At 40.9% G+C, this 20,385-nt stretch overlaps 1 long non-coding RNA gene across 5 annotated transcripts in view; it reads left to right on the plus strand.

Annotated features, from left to right (window-relative positions):
• Positions 1-20,385, plus strand: part of LOC140844100 (uncharacterized) — a 49,894-nt gene that overhangs the window by 3,501 nt on the left and 26,008 nt on the right. The window lies entirely within an intron of this gene.

Below are 20,385 nucleotides of genomic sequence, written 5' to 3' on the forward strand. Positions count from 1 at the left end.
CCTGTGGGGTTAGAATGTTGATATTCCAGAAATAATTGAGATTATGTTTCTGCTGGAACAAGGACCTGCCTGGTGTGGGCATGACTGTAGGAGGTTTTAGTGAATTCAATTAATTTTGAGAGGTAATGACTGGAAAGTTGGTAGTTTGTGCTATCAGGAGTAGGCAGGGATCGATCTGATGTGAATATCATGTGAGATTCACAGCAGCTGGAATTTTTGCAGGGAAGTGAAGGAATGATAGCCTCGAAATTGCAGGTTGTGGTAAATCAGTACTTTGGATTGTCTGTGGAATGCAAAAGAACAAACATCTCCCAATTGAAAGGATTCCAAAGTTATTAGTAGACAAAAGGAGCCAAATTGCAGCTAAGGCAAGGAGATGGAGAGGATGATTCAGCAAAAGGGCTGAGGATATAACAATTTTTCCATGGAAGAGGATTTTTGAGAGCACAGTGGAAAGCTTTGAGAAGAAGGGAAAGTGAAGAATTTTAGTTAATGTACAGGAGTAAAAGAAATGTAGAGGGAAGAGGTGAGTGTGAGGCAGGTTAGATGACCAACAGTTTTGATGTTTCTGACCATGACTACAAATAACAGGTATATGAAGTAAAATGGATTAGTCTGCCACAGGATTTTAATGATAATCTTAGTCTGGGCTGTCCAGTATGGTAGCACTAAACACCTGTGCCTGTTTACTTTTAAATTCATTACAATTAAAATTAAAAATTCCATTATTTAGTTGCACCAGCTGCATATCAAGTTCTCTTTAGCCACATATAAATCATGGCTACCATACTGAACACTACAAAGAACATTTCCATTAACCTAGATAGTTCATCACCTGTGTTCTTAGCCTGGTGCCTGTAGTTCAGTGGCTATAACACAGCCTGAGTGATTGATGGTCAGTTCATCACTCTGGGAGCCTCAGGAAAACCTTAAGAGGTTGTCAGCCTGCTAACTAAAGCTTAAATAACCTAAGTTTTAAAAACAGATCCTTAAGCTAATGATTTTAAACATCTGATGCTGATTATAATATAAATTTTTTTGAATTCATTTTATTATCATTAATCTACAATTACATGAAGAACATTATGGTTACTAGACTCCCCCCTTCACCAAGTCCTCCCCCCCACAAACCCCATTACAGTCACTGTCCATCAGCGTAGTAATATGCTGTAGACTCACTACTTGTCTTCTCTGTGTTGCACATCCCTCCCTATGCCCCCCCCCCACATTATACATGCTAATTGTAAGGCCCCCTTTCTTTTTCCCTGCCCTTATCCCTCCCTTCCCACCCATCCTCCCTAGTCCCTTAACCTTTGGTAACCATTAGTCCATTCCTGGGTTCTGTGATTCTTCTGCTGTTTCGTTCCTTCAGTTTTTCTTTGTTCTTCTACTCCACATATGAGTGAAATCATTTGGTAGTTGTCTTTCTCCGCCTGCCTTATTTCACTGGGCATAATACCCTCTAGCTCCATCCATGTTGTTGCAAATGGTAGGACCTGTTTTTTTCTTATGGCTGAGTAATATTCCATTGTGTATACATACCACATCTTCTTTATCCATTCATCTGCTGATTGACATTTAGGTTGCTTCCATATCTTGGCTATTGTAAATACTGCTGCGATAAACATAGGGGTGCATCTGTCTTTTTCAAACTTGAGTGCTGCATTCTTAGGGTAAATTCCTAGAAGTGGGATTCCTGGGTCAAATGGTATTTCTATTTTGAGCATTTTGAGGAACCTCCATACTGCTTTCCACAATGGTTGAACTAATTTGCATTCCCACCTGCAGTGTAGGAGGGTTCCCCTTTCTCTGTAACCTCCCAACATTTGTTGTTGTTTGTCTTTTGGATTGTGGTGATCCTTTCTGGTGTGAGGTGATATCTCATTGTGGTTTTAATTTGCATTTGTCTGATAACTAGCGATGTGGAGCATCTTTTTATGTGTCTGTTGGCCATCTGAATTTCTTCTTTGGAGAAGTGTCTGTTCAGCTAGTCTGCCCAGTTTTTAATTGGATTATTTGCTTTTTGTTTGTGGAGGTGTGTGAGCTCTTTATATATTTTGGATGTCAACCCTTTATCGGATCTGTCATTTATGAATATATTCTCCCATACTGTAGGGTACCTTTTTGTCCTGTTGGTGGTGTCCTTTGCTGTACAGATGGTTTTCAGCTTGATCTGTTCATTTTTGCTTTTGTTTTCCTTGCCTGGGGAGATATGTTCATGAAGAAGTTGCTCATGTTTATGTCCAAGAGTTTTTTGCCTATGTTTTTTTCTATGAGTTTTCTGATTTCAGGACTTACATTCAGGTTTTTGATCCATTTCAAATTTACTTTTGTGTGTGGGGTTAGACAGTGATCCAGTTTCATTCTCTTACATGTAGCTGCCCAGTTTTGCCAGCACCATCTGTTGAAGAGACTGTCATTTCCTCATTGCATGTCTATGGCTCCTTTATCATGCATTAATTGACCATAAATGTTTGGGTTAATATCTGGGGTCTCTATTCTGTTCCACTGGTCTGTGGCTCTGTTCTTGTGCAAGTACCAAACTGTCTTGATTACTGTGGCTTTGTAGTAGAGCTTGAAGTTGGGGAGCAAGATCACCCCCACTTTATTCTTCCTTCTCAGGATTGCTTTGGCTATTCAGGGTCTTTGGTGTTTCCATATGAATTTTTGAACTATTTGTTCTAGTTCGTTGAAGAATGTTTGTGGGTAATTTGTTAGGGATTGCATCAAATCTGTATATTGCTTTGGGCAGGATGGCCATTTTGACAATATTAATTCTTCCTAGCCAAGAGCATGGGATGAGTTTCCATTTGCTAGTGTCCTCTTTAATTTCTCTTAAGAGTGTCTTGTAGTTTTCAGGGTATAGGTCTTTCACTTCCTTGGTAAGGTTATTCCTAAGTATTTCATTCTTTTTGATGGAATTGTGAATGGAATTATTTTCCTGATTTCTCTTTCTGTTAGTTCATTGTTAGTGTATAGGAAAGCCACAGATTTCTGTGTGTTAATTTTGTGTCCTGCAACTTTGCTGTATTCCGATATCAGTTCTAGTGGTTTTAGAGTGGAGGTTTTAGGGTTTTCTATGTACAATATCATGTCATCTGCAAATAGCGACATTTAAACTTCTTCCTTACCACCTTGGATTCCTTGTATTTCTTTGTTTTGTCTGATTGCTGTGGCTAGGACCTCCAGTACTACGTTGAATAACAGTGGGGAGAGTGGGCATCCCTGTCTTGTTCCCAATCTCAGAGGAACAGCTTTCAGCCTCTTGCTGTTCAGTATGATGTTAGCTGTGGGTTTATCAGATATGGCCTTTATTATGTTGAGGTACTTGCCCTCTATGCTTATTTTGTTGAGAGTTTTTATCATGAATGGATGTTGAATTTTGTCGAATGTTTTTTCAGCATCTATGGAGATGATCATGTGGTTTTTGTCATTCTTTTTGTTGATGTGGTGGATGATGTTGACAGATTTTCGAGTGTTGTACCATCCTTGCATCCCTGGGATGAATCCCATTTGGTCATGTGTATGATCCTTTTGATGTATTTTTGAATTCGATTTGCTAATATTTTGTTGAGTATTTTTGTACCTACGTTCATCAGGGATCTTGTTCTGTAATTTTCTTTTTTGGTGGGGTTTTTTGCCTCATTTTGGTATTAGGGTGATGTTGGCTTCATAGAATGAGTTTGGGAGTATTCCCTCCTCTTCTATTTTTTGGAAAACTTTAAGGAGAATGGGTATTATATCTTCTCTGTATGTCTGATACAATTCCGAGGTAAATCCATCTGGCCCGGGGGTTTTGTTCTTGGGTAGTTTTTTGATTACCACTTCAATTTCTTTGCTGGTAATTGGTTTGTTTAGATTTTGTGTTTCTTCCTTGGTCAGTCTTGTATTTTTCTAAGAAGTTGTCCATTTCTTCTAGGTTTTCCAGCTTCTTAGCATATAGGTTTTCATAGTAGTCTCTAATAATTCTTTGTACTTCTGTTGGGTCCATCGTGTTGTTTCCTTTCTTTTTTCTGATTCTGTTGATGTGTGTTGGTTCTCTTTTTCTCTTAATAAGTTTGGCTAGAGGCTTATCTATTTTGTTTATTTTCTCAAAGAACCAGCTCTTGGTTTCATTGATTTTTTTCTATTGTTTTATTCTTCTCAATTTTATTTGTTTCTTCTCTGATCTTTTCTATGTCCCTCCTTCTGCTGACTTTAGGTCTCATTTGTCCTTCTTTTTCCAATTTTGATAATTGTGATGTTAGACTATTCATTTGGGTTTGTTCTTCCTTCTTTAAATATGCCTGGATTGCTATATACTTTCCTCTTAAGACTGCTTTCGCTGCGTCCCAAAGAAGTTGGTTCTTTGTGTTGTTGTCATTTATTTCCATATATTGCTGGATCTCCATTTTAATTTGGTCATTGAGCCATTGACTATTTAGGAGCATGTTGTTAAGCCTCCATATGTTTGTGAGCCTTTTTGCTTTCTTTGTACAATTTATTTCTAGTTTTATACCTTTGTGGTCTGAAAAGTTGGTTGGTAGAATTTCCATCTTTTTGAATTTCCTGAGGCTCTTTTGTGGCCTAGTATGTGGTCTATTCTGGAGAATGTTCCATGTGCACTTGAGAAGAATGTGTATTCTGTTGCTTTTGCTTGTAGAGTTCTATAGATGTCTATTAGGTCCATCTGTTCTAGTGTGTTGTTCAGTGTCTCTGTGTCCTTACTGATTTTGTGTCTGGTGGATCTGTCCTTTGGAGTGAATGGTGTGTTGAAGTCTCCTAAAATGAATGCATTGCATTCTGTTTCCTCCTTTATCTCTGTTAGTATTTGTTTCACATATGCTTGTGCTCCTGTGTTAGGTGCATTTATATTTATAAAGGTTATATCCTCTTGTTGGACTGAGCCCTTTTTCGTTATGTAATGTCCTTCTTTATCTCTTGTTACTTTCTTTGTTTTGAAGTCTATTTTGTCTGATAGTAGTACTACAACACCTGCTTTTTTCTCCCTATTGTTTGCATGAAGTATCTTTTGTCATCCCTTGACTTTTAGTCTGTGCATGTCTTTGGGTTTGAGGTGAGTCTCTTGTAAGCAGCATATAGATGGGTCTTGTTTTTTTCTCCATTCAGTGACTCTATGTCTTTTGATTGGTGCATTCAGTCCATTTACATTTGGGGTGGTTATCGATAGGTATGTACTTATTGTCATTGCAGGCTTTAGATTCATGGTTACCAAAGGTTCCAGGTTACTTTCCTTACTATCTAAGATTCTAACTGAACTCACTTAGTATGCTGCTACAAACACAATCTAAAGGTTCTTTTCTATTTCTCTTTCTTTCTCTTCCTCCTTCATTCTTTATATATTAGGTATCAAATTCTGTACTTTTTGTCTATCCCTTGATTGACTTTGGGGAGAGTTAATTTAATTTTGCATTTGCTTCGTAAATAGCTCTTCTTTCTTCACTGTGGTTTTATTACCTCTGGTGACAGCTACTCAACCTTAGGAACACTTCCATCTATAGCTGTCCCTCCAAAATAGACTGTAGAGATGGTTTGTGGGAGGTAAATTCTCTAAGCTTTTGGTTATCTGGAAATTGTTTCATCCCTCCTTCAAATTTAAATGATATTCTTGCTGGATAAAGTAATCTTGGTTCCAGGCCCTTCTGCTTCATGGCATTAAATACATCATGCCATTCCTTCTGGCCTGCAAGGTTTCTGCTGAGAAGTCTGATGTTATCCTGATGGGCTTTCCTTTGTATGTGATCTTATTCCTGTCTCTGGCTGCTTTTAGCAGTCTATCCTGATCCTTGATCTTTCCCATTTTAATTACTATGTGTCTTGGTGTTGTCTTCCTTGGGTCCCTTGTGTTGGGAGATCTGTGGTTCTCCATGGCCTGAGAGACTATCTCCTTCCCAAGATTGGGGAAGTTTTCAGCAATTGCCTCTTCAAAGACACTTTGTATCCCTTTCTCTCTCTCTTCCGCTTCTGGTATCCCTATAATGTGAATATTGTTCTGCTTGGATTGGTCACACAGTTCTCTCACTATTCTTTCATTGTTAGAGATCCTTTTTTCTCTCAGTGCCTCAGCTTCTTTGTATTTCTCTTCTCTAGTTTCTATTTCATTTGCTGTCTCCTCCACCATATCCAACCTGCTTTTAATACCCTCCATCGTGCTCTTCAATGATTGGATCTCCTACCTGAATTCATTCCTGAGTTCTTGGATGTCTTTCCATACCTCCATTAGAATGTTGATGATTTTTATTTTGAACTCCCTTTTAGGAAGAGTCATGAGGTCCATATCATTTAAATCTTTCTTGGGAGTTGTATTAATAATTTTACTCTGGACAAGGTTCTTTTGGCGTTTCGTGTTTGTATATGGTGTCCTCTAGTGCCTAGAACCTCTATTCTGGAGCTGCTCAGCCCCTGAAGCAATGTCAGGGGTCACAGGGGAGTGGTACTGGTGCCTGGGGGAGGAAAGAGCTGTTCCCCGCCTCCTGGCTGCTGTGTCTTTCTCCACTGCCTGAGCCAGTTGGCCGGGCACACAGGTATAAGTTTTTGTCCCAGAGCAGCCGGATATGGATCCTTGCTTTCCACAAGTGGCCAGAATCCCAGTCTCCCCAGGAACTCTGCCTGTATTAACTTTCCAACCCAGTAATCATGCGAGTCTCATGAAAACACCATGAAATGTAGGTTTGTGCCCCCAGCGCAGATCTCCGGAGCTAGGTATTCAGCAGTCCCAAGCCTTCCACTCCCTCCCTGCTCCATTTCTCTTCCTTCCGCCGGTGAGCTGGGGTGGGGGAAGGGCTCAGGTCCCGCGGAGCCACAGCTCTGGTACGTTATCCAGTTCGGTGAGGTCTGCTGTTTTCTCCAGGTGTGTGCAGTCTGACGCCGTCCTCTTTCCTGTTGCTCTCTCAGGATTAGATGCGCCAACTATATTTTCTAATTGTATCCAGTTTTAGGAGGAAGCCTCTGTCTCTCCTCTCATGCTGCCATCTTTGGTTTTGTTGGTCATATTTTGATCAGGGTACTTACACAGCCAATTTCCTTAATCTTAGGTGTGGGAGAGTACAAGCTAGGTCTCTAGAAAGGCTGGGGTTCATTGTCCAATGTTTCTTGGGGCCACTGCTTTTTCCAAGTGTACCCTAAGGACAGAGTTCATGTTAAAAACCAGTAAGCAGAGAAAACAAAGCTATATTCTGAAAGTGGAAAGTGCATGATCAAGAGCTCTGGGGGACCTCTATTCAAACTCTGTGTTTGACACTACCAGGACAGGTGCGGGTAATGCAGCCCATTGTGTCCAGGGGCTTTAAAGGAATAGGAATATCATGACTAGGTAGTGTCCCCAGCAGCTGGCCCCCAGAACAATCCTTCCATGGTAGTGGCCATGCCATTGGTGCAACTCCCATAGCAGTTGCCAGCAGAGTCAACCTCCAGGAGACTGCACCAGGAGCAACCAACCAGGAACAGGATGATTCCAGAGCCCCTGGAATCATGCAGGATCCCTGCACCCAGTAAAGGAAAAACAAGTAAGAGAGGTAGTAGCACCTCTGAGAGCAACTCTTTACTTGAGAGTTCATTGTAAAAAAAACAGTGGTGCATCCAAAAGACAAGAAACAACAAATACTGGCAAGGATGTGGAAAAGGGGAACTCTCCTACACTGTTGGTAGGAATGTAAATTGGTGCAACCATTGTGGAAAGCAACATGGAGGTTCCTCAAAAAACTAAAAATAGAAATACCATTTGACCCAGTAATTCCACTCCTAGGAATTTACCCAAGGAAGACAAGATCCCTGATGTGAAAAGACAAACATACCCCTATGTTTATCGCTGCACTATTTGCAATAGCCAAGATATGGAAGCAACCTAAGTGTTCATCAATAGATGAATGGATAAATATGTGGTACATATACACAATGGAATATTATTCAGGTATAAAAAGAAAATAAATCCTGCAATTTGCAAAAACATGGATAGATGTAGAGGGTATTATGCTCAGTGAAATAAGCCAGGTGGAGAAAGACAAATACCAGATGAATTCACTTATTTATAGAGTATAAAAACAAAGCAAAATGAAAGGAACGGAATAGCAGTAGACTCATAGGCACCGAGAAAGGACTAGTGGTTACCAAAGGGAAGGGGTTGGGGAGGGTGCAGGGGTATTGAGAAGGGGATTAAGGGGCACTATAATTCTTAAACACAATATAGGTTGGTCATGGGGACAGTAGTACAGCATGGAGAATACAGTTACATCTTACTATGTTGATAGACAGTGACCACACTGGAGGGGGTGAGGAATTGATAATATGGGTGAATGTTAAACCACTGTGTTGTGAATTTGAAACCTTCATAAGATTATATATCAATAATACTTTAATAAAAAATGAAAGAAAAAATAAGAAGAAAAACAGTGGTGCAACTCTGCAAACTAGAGAACTGTAGTGGGGGAAGGATCTGTAATATTCCAGGTCTTGGGCTACTCTAACCAAAAGTAATGCCATCTAGTAGCTAGGAAGGAACAAGTGGGAAGGAATAGCCTGTTCCATGAGCATTGTGAGCACTACATGGAGCACTGCTGCTGGTTTGCTTCACACAGACTCAATAAATGCTTCCTGAACGGGACTGAATTTATCTTAGCCAAGGATGGGCTAAGGGCCAACATCCACATTCAGATCATCAGAACTGCCTATAAACAAAAAAAGGGACCCAACTTCACTAAGTGATACATATGTACATATTATATATATTTAATATATATAATATATACATAATATATGTATATATAATGAATATATATTCAATGTATATATAACCCATTATATATATGTATAATGCATTATAAATATGCAGATAAAATCATATTATCAAGTTTCTACTATTGTGGGGCACTGATCTAAGTATTTGGAACAAAGTAGATTAAGTCCATGCTCCATGGATCTTATATTCTAGAGCAGAAAGAATAACGAGTAACAGACAATATGCATATTACATGGCAAGTGGTGGTAAGTATTATGTGGGAAATGAAGTAAGGTGAGAGGAAAGGGAGAGGTGGAGATGGGTACTTAGGGCCATTAGTGAAGTCCCCCTAATGAGGAGGGAGACTCAGAAGTGACAAACACGTGGAAATCTCCAGGCAGAGGGCCCAACAGATGCAAAGGCCCCGAAATGGAAACACATTCCAGGCACCACGTGAGGGCAGGTGGCTGGAGCAGTGAAGTGCACAAGAGGGAAAGCCAAAGAGATGAGGTCAGAGGACAGCTAGGACCCAGGTCATGTTAAGGAATTTTGACTTTATTTTGATCAATTTGGGAAAACAAGGCTTAGGTGCTTGAGAAGATACCAAGACTGGGTGGGAGGTTACAGTTGATTTTTTTTCCACTCTTCAGTGTCTATGCATGTTTACACCATTTATAATTTACCTTGAACTAAGCATTGTAGAAGGTAAAGTGAAACACCAGCCATGGTCTCTACTCAAGGAGCTTTCAGTCTAGCTTGGGAGAAAATTCATACTCCAGGAAGCATCTAATGCACACAGTAAAGAGCACGTGCTGTATATTTTCCTGTTGCCCTTCAGATCCACTCTTTCCCGCCCTGCTCTGCACTGGGCTAGGCTGTGCAGATGCCATCAGTGGGCTCCCTGGCCCACTAGCTTCCCATCAGATTTAACCAGTGCAAGGTCCTGGCAAGAGACCCAAGGACTGGAGGACAGTGAGGCCAGGCTATTTGGCTCCCTGTTCTCCCCATGCCAGCTTGCCCCAGACTTTCTATGTCCCTTGACTGAAGCCCTCAGCTCCTGTCAGGCAGCCCTTTCCTACATAGCTGATTACCTTGGTGTTCTGGACAACAGTCAGTCTCTCCAAGCCTCTAGAAGTGGCTAAGGGTTTCTTGCTATCGCTTGTCTATTGGGCTTCATTTCCCCTTGCTGATTTCCCTCCACCCTACCCATACTCTTATACATAGTTCTTTAATTAAACTCTGGTTGCACCATGTTTTTTCTGCCAGATCGTGACTGGTACAGAGGACAACATATACAAAAGTCCTATATAGTGTAGGCTATGGAACCTAAATGCCGTATAACTGTAAAGGGCTAGGAGAATATATTCTTATTCTTATTGGAGGAATTGGGATTCCTGGAGAAAGTAGGATTTGATCTGGGCCTCAGAAAATAACAGACTTCTCTTATGCCGCAGAAAAACACTCCAGGCTAAGGAACGAGGTAAGCAAAGGCAGAGAAGTGGGGATAAACATTGCAGAAGACGCAGCCACCCCTAGAATGAAGATGGGAACTCAAGGGTACTAGAAAGAGAGATGGTGGGCAGCAGGGTGGGGCACACCAGGTCATGCACTGCAGTGCAAGTCAGAAAGAAGGGTTTCCACTTGGTTGGGAATGGAAACAAGGGACACCGGACAGAGTTCAGGGCAGTGAGTTGACCTGAGGAAGGTGCTAAGCAAAGACCATAGATCAATTTGGCTGCATCATGTTCGAGACTGGAGTGCAGGGGGAGTTAAGACAGGAAAGACTGGTTTGGAGTGGTTTCCAGAAGTAGCTGAGGGTGGTCCCATAGAGAGGCAGGGGCAGACACTGTTTATTTTGATGCTCTCTCTGTAGAGCCCCAGACAGGCAGTTTTTTCAAGGAAGGAGAGGCCAGAAGTAATGGGCACCAGATATTTTCCTTGCTCCCTTCAGGGTTCAGAAGCATACACAATTCTTAAATCTGCTTATCTAGATACTTTGCAATAAAGCTCTTTAAAATCATCAGCTGAAGTGAGATGTAATTAAGAGATGAAAGGTCAGGAAAACTTGGAATCCAAAAATATTCCCCCAGAATATCCTTTCCCAGTGGTCTATAGACAGGATTTGTCATTCATTCAGGGAGAAAATGAGGCAACTTGGGTAAGGAGCACATAATTTGTTCTAGGGTTGAGTTTTATTAGCTGATGTCTCATCTAACATGACGATTAATGGAACTCATTTGGGGTACAAGGTGTTTAAATTCAAACTAGGCACACATATTAAAAGAGAACGCAAAGATCTGAAGACACCCCCTCTTTTCCTTTCATTAGCTTGCTTTTAAGAGGTATTACAAAGATGAAGGAGAGGGGCATTCAGGTACCCCAAGATCTGGAGTGATTCATGCCCCAGTTTACTAGATAGCCCTGGGCACTTGGGTCCCATACACCTTGGACATATGATCCATTCCTGCATATTGGACCTTCTAGCTCCAGGCCTGCATAGACCAAGTCTTGGGCTGCAAATCTGGTCTCTCTCAAGTATAGGTCTGATAAGTTCAGAAGAGTTTGGCTCAGTATGGCCCTGCTCATCAGAGAAACCCGTAGATGCTAAACCAACTCTGGTTCTGATAGCTGATGACCTGGGTGAAATGGAAAGAATTCAGCAGGTGGGTTCTAAGACTAAGGGACCCTCCTGAGGAGTAATGGTGCCATTGGGAACATCTTAGCTGCCTGAGCACCCTCAAAATAATAACTAATAATTTCATAAGGCACTTGTATGTCCAGGTTGTATTCTAAGAACTTTACTCATGTCAACTAATATGACTTTCACAACCTTCAGTGTGGAAGGTACTAATATTAGTTCTATTTTCAAGATGAGGAAATGCAAGCACATAGAGGTTAACTAACTTGTCCAAGTCACACATCTAAGAAATGACCAGGCAATTACTCTGGCTGTAGAGTCTGTGTGATTGCAGCTCTCGGAACTAGGTGGAGATTTGACCGGATAAGCATCGTGATCACTTCAGTCTCATCATCACTGTCAATAACTGCATGTCACAATATGAACATTTCAGAGAAGCCTTCCATGTCTGTATGTCGTTCAGCTCTCTGGTTAGTCTCAGTAACCTATTACTCAAGAGAAACTTACTTCATCAGTGAGAACAGTGAGATGGAGAGAAGAGAGTGGCGTGCCCAGAGACACAGGCAGGGCTAGAGGAGGCGTTAGAGTTAGAACCCAGGTTTGTTGACTGCTGACAAATTTTCCTTTTGTTTTGTCCTCAAACCAATTATAAAATTTCCTCCATTTCAGAGATGAAGGGATAGTTTTGCCACACAATGGTCAAGTTTTGATGTGCCGCGACTTGGGGCACAAATTCCTAATGTGGCTTCCCCAAGAATGATTTGAGTCTGATCTTTCTTAAAGGCCAGAATTAAAGAACTAACTTTGCCAGATAAGCAAAAAGTCCAAACACAAGTTAATTATTTCCTCTTAATACTTTTGTAGCAAATCAGCCCCTCTGCCTCAAGCAAATAGGAAAGAGGAGGCAGGTAAGTTAGTAGAATGAGTCCTCTCTACCAACACGGTGAGCCCCTGATGGAGCCTAGAGCACCCTAGATCCTTAGGGAATTGCTTTCTGTTAATTTACATAGTTATGGGCATCTGCGCTCTTATTGAGGTTGAAGTCTGAAAGGCACTTTTATATTTCAAAATATCTTTTATTGGGGAAAAGCTACTTTCAATATCATTACAGACAATACATTATGCTTGTTACACCTCATAAGATGATATTGGACAGGGCCATTGTTCACACAGCAACATTCTCTCGTGAAAGTTTTGAAATACAGAAAATCTAAATGCCTGTAAGCAAAGACGTGCATTTAGCTCTCATGCAGATGGGTGGCCCTTCATTGGCATCCCCAACTGGCAGAAAGAATAAAAAATTAGCCAAGAAATAATGAGCTACTGGTAGGCAGATAATAAATAACTGGGATTAAGAGGGAGTTTGTTAAGTGGTCAGAATTGCTTTTTGGAGAAACAAAGAATAGTTTACTCATGACCAGGAAGGGTCAAAAAATAAAGTAACTGGTAGGCTAGGGAGGACAATACTTTAAAAGAACAGCAAAAGAGAAATAAATCATCATGGAGGTACTGGTAAGAATGAAAAGGAAGAAAATGGGTGTGGGGAAAGAGCAAGAGTCAGAGAGAAGGGGGGTAATTATATAGAAATTTTTATAAGGAAGAAGAGACACATGACGTGTATAAGGTACATTTAAGTGGAAGATAAAGGTGGGAAAACAGAATGTAGAAGTAGGACTAGGATGCTAAGATCAAACAATTTTCTTACAACACATGTGGTTATGCCTGGGGCCCACCTTACCAAGTGCTCTCTCTGCTTCTTTGGCCCTCTCCATTTAGTGCCACGTGTGTTCTCCCCCTTCCTGGATGGTACCAGTCCAGCTGTCTCTCTTCCCTTCTCTCTCCTCCTCTCATCCCAATGTCCTCTTAGGCTTTCCTCTTTGCTTGATCCCCAGTGAGTGAGGAAGCTGCCAAACATTTCATGTAATACACACTTTAGAGAAAGGAATTCCTCCATTGCTTCATCCTTGAGCTATGTCATTCTGTGTGCTGTTTTGCCTGAACTATCTCTAGAATCCTCACACAACCCAAAGAGGCGGGTGTGTTACTCTCATTTTAGAGATAAGTAAACAGAGGCTCCGACTGGTTAAGTGACTGGTTAGTAATGAACAGTGAACGGATTTGGATTCAGGGAAATCTGAGGCCAAAGCTCATTCCTACTCACCCAGAACAGATTGTGTATTGCTGAGGGTGTGGAGAATGCCCACATAGTTCCACCTGATCTTCAGTGGCACCTTCAGCTTCTGTGGTGGTACTTCTGCACTCCTCTTAATGGCTGGCAAGTAGAAGGGAAGAGGAATTGCCTCCATGGAAGTCCAGCCATCAGCACACTCAGCTCAAGCAGAACCCAGGGTCTCTTCCTCATGTGCTGTTTGTCTGTTTCCATGGTGCTGTCTTCGAGCTTGGCCCTTATTTTGCTTTCCCTTATGTGCCTATCTCTACTGAACAGAATTGCCTCATCTAACTTCTGAGCTATTAAGACAGCATCTGGGGGGAAAATGAAGCAAGGGAATTTATGCAAAGAAATTCTCTATCACGTATGTGAGCTGGGATAGAATTACACATTTCTGATCTGATTCAGTCAAGTACCATCATATTTGTAAATGGGAATGTTGACTACTAATCTAACTTGGTAGAGAAAGATTACCCAACACCAAAACATCACTGTCTCAGATCTTTGTAACAAACCAAAAAGTATCTATAATATCATATTTGTTAAGTTTTTCCTCCTCAAGAAATGAAAAACCAACATAACCCTTTGATGAAAGCAACTTTATCTAAAGATGTTGTGGGTTGAAAGCACAGATCCCATTAGATGACTAAATATCCATAACTGATAGTTATTTTAAAAAATAAAATAATACAATGACCCTCTTGGAGGAAAATAATTCTCTATCTTGACAAGGCAATGGGAAAGAGAAAGGCAGCTCTCCCTGCCCTGCCTTTTTTAACAAAAGTAGTTTCACGTGTCTAAAAGGACTGTTTGTGAAGAGTAAGGTAAGAGGAAACACTAATATCCTGAAATCCTACAAGGTCTTGCAAAGTGCCAAATAAATCACTGGGCTGTTACATGGCTAGCTGGCCCCTGCACCAGAGCTCATAGCAGACTGAGAACTTCCTTATTTGTGCAAAGGGCCACATTTTCAAAAGAAACTTCTGACTTCAGCTTACCCCTTCTAAGCCTATGTCAGCAAATCTCCCCACAATTTCCAAAGAAAGATCTGCTGCATTTACGGTAAGTGACCACTATACATTCTTGAGCTTCCCCTGGAGACAAGCTCTTCTGTTTTCTCTCTCTTTCCTCCAGAGCCTCCACTCATCTTCTTCCTAGTCATTGAAAGTTTTCCTGAAAGGATTGGGACTATGCATAAATTGGAGGTGTGGGTGAAGTTACACAAAATAATCATTCTTTTCTCTACATTCTAAGTCATTATCTATTTTCCTTTCAAGCAAGAGATAATTTTATTTTCATCCCCTAAAAAAAAAACCTGAGGACATTTTGACTTACCACTGGTGGGACCATATGAAACGTGATTTCAGACTAATCTGCCCGTTCACTCTTCTGGGAATTGGAGCTTGGCATACGCAGAACTGCCTGATGCCCTCACACTTCCAGGTCGCCATCCTTGCAGACTCTGGATCTCCTCCATTCCATCACGGTCTTGCTTTCTCAGCTCCTGCTCATGACGAGAAGAAAAAGAAGTCACTCTCCCACCTAGGGTGTTAGCTGATAAGAGTTTTAAGACATTACCCTAATTCTGGGGAGATCTGCTCTCTCAATTACTTAGCAAAGAAAAAAAAAGCAAATAAGATGACGATGACCTTCTCCTGGCCCCCAGATCTATCTGTACAGGTACAAAGAGTAGGAATGAAGCCCCCATAAGGCAGGAGTCTCTTAGGAAAGGTCCCTGGAAGACAAAACTCTTCCCAGAGCCCTCTCAAATCATGGCACTGAGCAAGGATCGAACAAATTGAGTTTAAATGTTCCCTCAAGTCTATTTAATCATCCAGTATTCTTGCTTGCTGATTTCAGTATAGAATGATGGAGAAAATGAATAACTAGGAAAGACTATGAAGATTAGCCTTAATCATAGAGAAAAAGTCCCTCTCCACTTGTTTATCATCTGAAACAGCCCTTTCCCATCAGCCCATATAATTTCTGAAGCCAAACATCCTTAAAAAATATTCCAGGAGAATCTTGTGAAATGTCAACCTATTTTGGAAGGAGCACAGCATGACTCTGCCATATTTAACATCATACATAGTTGAGTGCAGCCTTACCTTTAATTTGAGAAGATTTATAGTAACAAAGGTCAGTAACTTCCATTTCCGAAAACCCTGAAAAGGAAAGGGGTTCTTTTTGTTCTTCTTCTTCTTATGATTATTACTTATTATTATTTTATTTTTACTCTTTCGTATTTGAATATTAGGACTTCATTTTGAAGTGGAAACTTAGGTCGTATACAAAACAAGTAGGATTTCTCTTGTGTAGGAGAAATAGTTGTCCTATGTTGGAATTTGATGGCTCAATTTAGTTAATAATTAAACCTGTTTGTACGTAAATGAAAATGTTAGAAGTTGCAAAGCGGGGGCCTAAAGACCAAAAGCAGCTTGCAGATATATTTCATTTGGCTTACCCAGTGCATTTTGAAAATGTGAACTCAATGCCAACATTTAAAAATCAGGAGAGTTCATATTAACATCAAAATCTCTGGCTTTTCAGGAAATAAGGCAAGATCTGGCAAGACTGTGCTCCCAGTCTTGCATGGCATCAAAGGACCCCACTCCCTTTCAAAGGAAACCTGTGCGCTGCTGATCACCACAGTCTCTACCACTTCCTGTTATTATGCAAGGCTGGTTTTACTCATTGACAGGAGCCTGCCTTTCTCCAGCAGGCATTTAGGTTTTTAATCTTCACTTGAGTTTTGTATTTTCTGAAGTTTCCTCACTGCCATTCCCTGTTGCTCCAAATTCATCCCTACACTTCTTCCTTCTCATTCCTTATGCCCCATTGCTTGGCCTACTGCCATGCCTGACAGAGGTCAATTGCAACTTGGGAATTCATACTGAGGTCTTTCAAACCGGTTTTGTGCAAAAACACATATCTGGCACAAGAAACACTGTTTTCCCTTGTGCTTGAAAGTCAAACCAATTTATATTTAGTACCAAAGCATGTAAAGACCCTAAAAACCACTGCACATTTGAGACCCAATTGCAATTTTTTGTTTTGCCCTTTTGGTGACCTGTATAGTAGCTGTAGACAGAGTTAGCTCTATTTTGGGACTCTATTCATTGTAAGCACACATGTTATATTCTTACTGTTAGCAATTTACTTTCTCTGAAAGCAGTGTTGAGGTTCTGAACTTCCTACAGAAGTTCATAAACATGTTTTATATCCGGTAGCAATTCAAATGTGTCTCAGTACTACAGAAACATTTAGCTCTAAGGAATGTTGGATTCTCCCAGAGGAGGATGCCGCCCCAAATCACTCACGAAAGGCGTCTCTTGATGCAATAAGCAAGAGGAATTTATTCAGGAACCAGCTAGCTGGGGTCCAAGTTAGCCCGACGCAGCGGGTCTCAACAAGGAACCTGAGCACACAAAGCCAGAAGGTTTTATAGCATTTTCAAAGGGGGCAACATTTTCCACAATCACAATACAGTGTTTTTTCATAGACACATAAATCTTTGGCTGGGGCCACATCCTGGGGTCTGGTTAGATAAGATTACCTTTGGAATGTTTAGGGTGGTCCTAGCAAGATAAGCTTGGTGTGTATGATTAACTGATTTGAGGTCAGCTAATTAAAGGTCACTACATTTAACACTGGCTGACTAACTTGTTTTTCAAGATTCTAATAATTTTCTTCCTTCTAGGTTAGGGGGTGGTATTTAAGCCTTTAAGATGGCTGTACTTACGCTAACTTTTGATTCTTCAGATCCTACAGGAATACATTCAGGACCCAGAACAATCATAAAGCAAACTGCTCTTTCAACATTGCTGCTTAGCTATATAATAAACAGTTATCTCAGATATAATATGTCAAATATTGCATGTTTGATTCCATCTTTCCAAATGTGTTTATCTTGATGTGTTCCCTATTTCAGCAAATGGCAATTCCAGCCTTTCAGTTGCTCAGGCTAAAAACCCTGGAGTCATCCTTGATTTCTCTCTTGCTCTTACACCCCATATCCCAACCATCTGCAAGTCCTGTTGCCTATATTTCAAAAAAAGTCCAGAATCCATCCACTTCTCACTACAGCCACTATTATCAGCATAATCAAAAGCACCCTTACCCCTCACCTGAATTACATAAGTCACCTCTTACCTGGTCTCCTTTGCCCCCTTTAGTCTGTTCTCTACACAAGTCATACTGATCTCTTTGAAAGGTTAGATTGTATCACTTCTCAAAACTCCTCACATTTCCCATTGGCCAGAGTAAAAGCCAAAGTCCTTAGAGCAGCCAAAATCTCCAGTATGACCTGCATGCTCTCGCCATATGTCCTTACGTCTGTAGACCTGCGTCCCGCATTCCCCCACCTTGCTCACTGCATTCCATCCACTGTGGCCCTACTGCTGTTCCTCAAACACACCACACATGCCCCACTTCACAGCTTGTGTGTCTCTTGGTTCCTGTGCCCAGAATGCTTTTCCCTAGAAAGCTGTCATCTAACTGAGGTCTTGGTAAATGCTGCCTTTTGGGAGAGGCCTTCCCTGACCCTCTATTTTTGTCATATTGAGTGTTTTGCTCACTTGTTTTCTGCCTGCCTCCATCCACAGTGCATACATTTCACACTGTATGTGCAGGGATTTGGGCATTCTTTTCTCCACTGCTCTTTTTCAGTACCTAGAACAGTGCCTGAGACATAATAGTTCTTAAATATTTGATGAATGAGTTAGGTAGTAATACCATCAGATTAAACTTTTGTACTTTCAGCATTAAAGTCTGAAAAGAAGAAGCCTGCTTCCAGTCATGAGGGTGTTTGTATGATCTTTAAAAAAATAGAAGCCAAAATAAATGGATTTATTTCTTACATTTTTTTTTGGACATGACCAACAATTCTTGGTTTATCAAAGTTAACCTCTACCATTGAGTTCCAAACATGTGGAACCTTAATATCTGAATAAAGGGAAATTCAACATTTCAAGTTAGGTTAGACTAAGGGGTAAAGGATTTAATTTTGCTATTATGGTAACTCTGCTGGCTCTTACCAACACATCTGAAATAAGGCCTTTTGGACAGCATGTTTAGGTCCTTGTGGCTGTGGGGTATGTTTTTGGGTCCGAGTTCCACTCTGTTAATTCAGCAGCATCATCAATGGCTACATTTGTTTTGTTAAACCAATTAAGCAAGGAGGCCATTGAACTGAGGTGGCTCTCATGACTTAATAGCTTACATACATAAGTAAATCAAAAGCTTAACCTGTATATCCCTCAAGGTTAAGAAATCAAACAGCCAAATAGGCTTTGCCATATAAAGCAAATGCTTAAGCTATAGCCAATGAAACAATTCTTTGCTTTTCCTCCTCTCTATAAAAATCTTTCCCCCCAGCCCCTGCTGGTGGAACACTCCTACCACTTCCCATTTGGCACTGCCTGGTTCAAACTGGTATTTGCTCAAATAAACTGCTAATGTGTAATATGCCTCAGTTTATTTTTTAACAGACCTAACACCTTAATGTGGGTTAAGATGTTACAACTCATGGGCCTATATTATTCAAATGCAGCATGCTTCTTCTGAACTTAAAACAATGTAACTGCTGAAAAGGAGACCACACACATACATACACACACACACTCACATGCACCAGAAAAGTCTGCTGTTTTCGTAGGAAAAATTTTGAAGCAAAGCAAAATGGACACTACATTGTCCATCTTACAGTTCTTGTTAACTGTTGATCTATCAGGGTTTGTTTAGACATGGGTGTGATCACTGTTCATTATATATGCCGTCAAATATGTTTAAATGGGATGTGATCGATTTTCCAAAGTGATTATTAATTCTAGAGTTGTTATCCACCTATTTCAGGGAATTTTTTAGTACTGACTTTTCTTCAAAGCACTGTGAGGTGATGTAAAGCTGCGTACATGATAATAGCCAATTTTTACAAAGCTCTCACCCTGAATCGGCATTGCCACAAGGGCTATGCACAGGGCTATGAAGTGGACACTGTTGTATAGGGGGAGAAAGTTTACCTTGACCTTCTTAGGGCCCCTGGCTGGGTCACTAAATACAACTGACAAAAACAGACTAACGAGAAAAGGATACAAATTTCAGTCTTTACATATACTTCCTGAGTGAATGGAGTGACCAGAGTGGGAAGCTTTTATATCTTTTAAACAAAGAAACAATAAATTAGTGACGAATTGACAAGACCAAGAGGTTTGGGCTTTGGGCAGTAAGCAGTGAAGGAGTCACCGGGAAGATAAGCGTGAGTTTAACGAGGTTTGTGTGTACAGATTTCTTGACTCCAGACTCCCACCTCTGGTGTGAGAGCATCTTCCTTCCTCCTGGTTCTGGGAGGGCACCTGTCACATGTGTGTCTTAAGATTTGTTTCAGGGAAGAGTGGCAAGGAGGGAAAGGTCAGAGTGACCTTCCTACTTCTGCCTTTTTAAAAAATTCCTTCAGCTTAAGATGCTTAATATACCAAGGTTCTACATTTTGGGGTAGCATGTCCTGAACACCATCACTGTTATCTCCATTTTACAGATGGGGAAAGGTAAACAAAAAGAGGTTAAGCAGCTGGCCTGAGGTTGCACATCTAATTAGTTGCAGTGTTTGGTTTGGACCCAGGTACCCTAGCTCTAGAGTCCATGATCTTAACCATTGCTATACCAAATAGAGAATAATACAATAAGGAATATATTTGCTCTTTGTTCCTCCTCATTTCTGGTAGAGTTCCTAAAATCCTTGGAATTTCCTGAGAGATTGGAGTGTCCTTTGTGGTTCATGAGGGGCCCCTTTGGAGCATGCTTGAGTGCATGCTACTGAAGTGGCTGAGGTCGGGCTCCTAGGGAGTCTCAGAAAGCCCCTGGTCA

This window comes from Manis javanica, chromosome 10 (assembly GCF_040802235.1).
Source record: "Manis javanica isolate MJ-LG chromosome 10, MJ_LKY, whole genome shotgun sequence".
Lineage (NCBI taxonomy): Eukaryota > Metazoa > Chordata > Mammalia > Pholidota > Manidae > Manis > Manis javanica.